Raw genomic sequence first — 6,047 nt, 5'->3', positions numbered from 1 at the left:
ACAACAATTCTAGGTGGTCAAAGATAAACCTATAGGCATGATTTCTAACTTTTTTTAAAAAAAACAATGAACAAGTAGGCATGTAAATCTCCCTCCCCTAGACGATCCCCCAAATAAATTTGAATAAATAAAATAAGAAAGAAAAAAATATATAGAGATTCAAATAAACAAATAAATCTTGCTTCAATTAATCTTCAACTTGAACTTCAAGTTTGAAACCTGTCAAAGCAATCAAATAACTACACAAGTAATCACACTTATTAGTCAAGGTGAGACAATATGCAATTGTTTAACAACGGTTAAGTAGATTAGGAAAGATAGCAATGAAAAACAAGTTGATCCAACCTTTACTCGAACAAAAGCAATATAGCAAAATAGCGAAGAAGAGCACTTGAATATTTACCGAAATCTTAATGTATTAAGAGTAGCAAGAGAGCAATGAGAGAATGAAAAGTGATGAGAGAACTTGTGATTGAGAGTGAATGATTGTATGATTTATTCAATAATGAAGGGAGGGGGTCTTATTTATATAGCAAAAAGGGGGAAACAAATAAGGAAAAAAAATATTTAAAGGAATCAATTTAAATGTATTTTCCTTATCATAATATTTTCAATACAAATAATATATCAAACATAGACAAGTAAGGAATCTAATAAAAATTAAATTAGGCAGAGTAATATTTTTTTTCTTAAATAAAGAAGAGTCAAAATCAGATTTTAAATTATTATTATGTTACCAAAATAAACAATAAGAATAAATTAGGAAGACTAATATATTTCCTTAAATACAGAGAAGTCAAAATAACAATACTATTTCAAGATCAGCCAAATATAAATTTATTTGAATATATATCAGTAAGCATCAAATCAGCCTTAATTAAGGATCTACAATCAATTACCAAGCATTACTAAGCAAAAATCACCTTACCACAAAATCTTCTAGGATTCGTACAAGGCAACAAAATCATCTTAGTACCACTAAATTGATATCAATCAAGCAAGTAAGAGGGAGGAGAAACAGTGAGATAACAATATTACATGAAAAATATGTATTAATCCGTCATATAAGCAATCTATAGTTATTTACACCAACGGTAAATGTCAACAGAGCAATATTAGTAAGTATATGATATAATCATCAATAACTCCAAGATTAATTGAAAAGTAAGAAAGCTAAAAGGAAATACTCGATTTGGAGCCAATTAATATCTCCACCGAATCAGATTCAAGAAGGGAGGAGAGTAAGAGAAGATTTCTAATATCTCATGAACAAATTAAGAACAAGAAATTACTAATTCATAGTATAATCAAGTATGCAAGAATTAGAAAGCTACCAGTAAACCCACATAGAGGCAAACATGAAGAATAAATCCTAAGTTTTAGTAGTCAAATTAACAAATTTATTAAAGGATGAAATAAATTTAAACAAGAACTAACCTTCAAGAAACCTGAAACCTTTGAACCGCGCCGACTCTCATTGTTTTTGGTTGCTGTTCACGATGGTCGGAGCTGCTGCTTGCTCGTCGGTTGAAGCTGCTGCTCGCCATGGTCTCGCCTGGCTGCTGGCTGTTGCTTGTCGCCTGATAGTTGTCGTCGCCGGTGGTCCTGCAAAGAGATAAAAAGAAGAGGGGAAGAGGCGAAGAGAGGAGAGAAAGAAGAAGAGGGAGGCGGAGAAAAGGGGAAAGGGAGAAAGACGAAGGGAGAGGGAGAAGAATGCATAGAGGAGAGGGAGAGAGATGGGAGGAGGCTGGTTTTGGGGCTGCTAGTCGCAGCTGCCTGGCAGCTCGCCGGTCACTGTTGTGCGGCTAGCGGGAGGCGCTGGAGAGAGTGGTGGAGGTGGAGGAGAAGAGAAGGGAGAAAGAAGGTACGAAAAGGGAAAGGGAAAGAAGGGAGGAGAGACAGGCGGTGTTGGGCGGAGAAGGGAAAGAGGGATGGTTGGAGAGGAAGAGGGGGAAAACGAGAAGGGAGAGAGGGAGAGAGGCGGCGGCTGGTGAGGAAGGAAGAGGAAGAAGAAATGAGTTAGAATTTTAGGTTTTGGGGTCTTTTGATGTTTAGAGAATAGGAGATCTAATCACAACCACTGATCTAATTTGAAATGAAGGGCTAGGATTCAATTAATAAAATAGATAGATGAGATTAAGAGATGAGATGTATTGAAATTAGATTGGGTTGAATATGGAATGGCTACAATTGCAATAAAATGGCTAGAATTGAAATGAACAAGAGGCTATGATTGAAATAAACTCGAATTCAAGTGGCTAGAATTGAAAGAAATTATGACAGAATAGGCTAGAATTTAAAATTTAGGGAAAGTGTAGAAATTACTATTTAATTAAAATACTACATATATTAAAATATTTTTATATAATTGAAAATCATTTATTTTTTTAAAAACATTTGAAATTCATTAAAAAATTTAAAATATAAATATATTTATAATAATTTTATAAAGTAAACGATACTAAAATATATAAAAAAATTTTTGAGAAAAATCGACTAAAACTTCAAAACTTTAAGTAAATTTTAAAATACGTATTTAGTCGAATATAATCCTAAAAATGGTTAAAGGTCGGTCAAAATTGGTTGTCAACAGGGACGTATCGCTTGCTGCGATGGATACTATATATATTGAGGGACGTATCGCACGTCGCGATGGTTACTATTATCGAGGGTCGTATCGCACACCGCAATGGATGCATGGACATATATGTCCCACATAGGTCCCAGACTGAGAGACACGGGTGTGCATCACTAGGTTAAACATGCATCATTATACTTGACATTGCATTCCATTGCGTTGCACATACTTTATTATCATTAGTGAACTTGATATTGTGTTTTGCTGATCTTGTGAGTGCCTTTATGTGAAACTTGTGATTGATGAATCCCGAGCTTGTTGTTGAGGATATGTAATTTGTTAAAGTGTTGTTGAGAATATGTAATTTGTCCAAGTATTGTGTTGAGGATATGTAATTTGTCTAAGTGTTGTTGTTGAGCTATGTTCTATGTGAACTGTGAGTTGTTAGGTTGAGCTGATTTCTATGCATGTTGTTGTGGAGGTTCGCTTCGGGTAGTAGGAGTACCCGTATTTCATCCCCTTAGCTTGTGTTTATAAGTTTACTTGTTGAGTACCGTGTGGTTTGGTACTCACCCCTTGCTTCTACAATTTTTTTTAGGTTACTAACTCAGACCTTTGTGATATATTCTTTTTTTTCGAGGCTTCTTGGAGAATTATGAAGTAATTGTTTGCCATCTTAGCAGACCTTCTTACTCTTGTTTATGATTTTGTTTAGCTCTAGAAACAATGTCATATGAGATTTATATTTTCTTTTAATTCAAGTGTAATACTTTAGATACTTGTACACATGACAACCATGTTTTTGGGGTATAATTTAAGTTGATAGTAATTTTTTTTTGCATTTTTATTGTAATAGTTGAGTTTTAGGCTGAATTGTCTTGGCAAGATAAGACGAGTGCCATCAAGTCCATTTTTGGTTCGTGACATCCGTTTGTATATTTTGTTTGCAAATATACAAACAAGGTAAGTATATACAAATTCTGCATTTATACATATAAGAAATTTTCAGAACTATTGTGCTTGTCAATATACAAACATAGTAATTTATTACTCCCTTCGTTTCAAAAGGATGACCTAGTTTGACTTGGAACAGAGTGTAAGAAAAGAAAGAAAACTCTAATCTTGTGGTTCTAAATTAAAGTTATGTCAAATGTACCAAAATGCTCTTTAATCTTGTGGTCTTAAATATGACACGTGGAAAGTTAAAGTTTAAGTGTTGCCAAAAAAGGAAAGGGGTCATTCTTTTTTAAACAAACTAAAAAGGAAATAGGAACATTCTTTTTGAAACGGAGGGAGTGTATATATATATATATATATATATATATATATTTATTTATTTATAAATTGTATATAAATAGCTTGAGTAAGCATATACAAATTCTAATTTTAAATTAAAGACTGAAATATACGAATTTTGGATTACACTAATTAGGTACCCGACCTAGCTAGGTGCTTGATTTTAATTGTGATCATACTCAATTTAATCAATAGTCTAAAGTTAAAATTTACAATATGTCATAAATTTTAAGATAAAATTCTAAGTAGGATTTTTGTTTTGTATTCACTCGGTCATTTTTTTAGATGGTAAATTGTAAATTTACATACACTTTTTTATTGGACGTGTAGATGTATTTTATTCTTAAAAAATTATAGTGAGTATGAGTGCGTTGAGTATCAGTTTTTCAAGTTTTTAAATAACAAATTTCATTATCTTCTTGTATATTAACATAAATATAATTTTCAAGACTTTTTAATATCAAATTTCATTATTTTCTTTTATTTAACACAAGAATGCATTACCAACATAAGCTATGGTGCACTGGTGGGATTGCTTTACCCTTAACCAGATGTCTCAAATTCGATCCCTGGGTATGGAGAAAATCTTATTCGGAGTGCCATCTCCGAAGGGTCCTGGTGCGATCCAAATTTAGTCGAAGCCCTAATATATACTCCGAACACCGAGTGAAAAACAAAAAAAAAACAAAAATACATTTAATGTTCTTTCAAAGTTGAATTTTAATTTCTATATTCCAAATTATATTTCAGTTTAATTTTTAGGCAAACACATTCTTATAACCATTAGAAAATGGGATAATGCCCAAGTACCCCCTCAACCTATGCTCGAAATCTCAGAGACACACTTCTACTATACTAAGGTCTTATTACCCCTTGAACTTATTTTATTAATAATTTTTTACCCCTTTTTAGCTTACGTGGCACTATCTTGTGGGCCCAACGATTGTTGACTTTTTTTTGAACTAGTGCCACGTAGGCTAAAAAGGGGTAGAAAATTACATATAAAATAATTTCAGGGGGTAATAGGACCTTTGTATAGTATAAGTGTGTCTCTGAAATTTCGGGCATAGGTTAAGGGGCTACTTGGGTATTTTCCCTTAGAAAATTAATGTCTCAAAAGATCACAATGAATATTTAATTTGTATTGTCATGACATTAGAGATCTAGTAAATTCCTTTATAGTTTTTAAAGTTTTTAGTTAGAATATTTTTTTTTATTTTGTTTTTGTAGAACTTTGCCTACTATTTTAGGACCTTGAATTAAATTACTTAAATATTATCTCTATAAATAAGATTTCGGATAACAAATTCAAGGTATTGTATTTCAATAAATGGCTAACATTTTATTAATCTGAAAAAAATACTTGATAAAATAAATAAAGTGTAAAGGATAAATATAATTTATTTATTTTTTGTTATATTTCGTGTGAATCTGAAGTGCTTCGTGATATAAAACATCGAACATAGATATTTGTTTTAATGAATTAATAATGATATAGTTATAAAAAAAAATAACACAATTCAGTATTATCAATATTCAAAAGTAACTCAATAATGCAAAATGTAACAATATTTTTTAAAGATTTATTTATGAAATTTTTTAAAAATAAATGGAAAAAAATATAAATTCAACCGAAAATATTAATCTCTCTGTCCCTTTTTAGTTGTCCAATTTTAAAGTGACAAACATATTAAGGTACCAATTATTATTATAGGTTAATTACAATTTTACCCTTAACTTAAAAGATTATGCAATTTCTCGAATATAATAAATCTTGTTTCAAAAAACATGCATTACAAGAGTAAAATTACATTATTTCTTAATATATGTACAAAATAAAAACGTGACATATAAAATGAGATGAAGGAAGTAATTATTTATCATAATTAATATTGAACATTATGGACTTTTTGGCCAACTAATTAAGATTTAGCTAACTTTTAGAACTATTCAAATCTTAGTTAATTATTAAATGAAAAAAAATAATATATAATTTGCTGTTGACATTAAATTTTAATCGATTTTTAATCATTTTAGAAATATTATTTGATTAAATATGTATTTTAAAATTTATTTACTATTTAGAATTTTAATCGATTTTGCTTGGAAATTTTATATTTTAGTATGTTTACTTTATAAAACTATCGTAAATATTATTAAAGTATTTTAAAAT

The sequence above is a fragment of the Solanum lycopersicum genome, chromosome 11 (genome assembly GCF_036512215.1).
Source record: "Solanum lycopersicum chromosome 11, SLM_r2.1".
NCBI lineage: Eukaryota > Viridiplantae > Streptophyta > Magnoliopsida > Solanales > Solanaceae > Solanum > Solanum lycopersicum.
The sequence above is the reverse complement of the archived record's forward strand: the minus strand, read 5'-3'. Positions refer to the sequence as shown.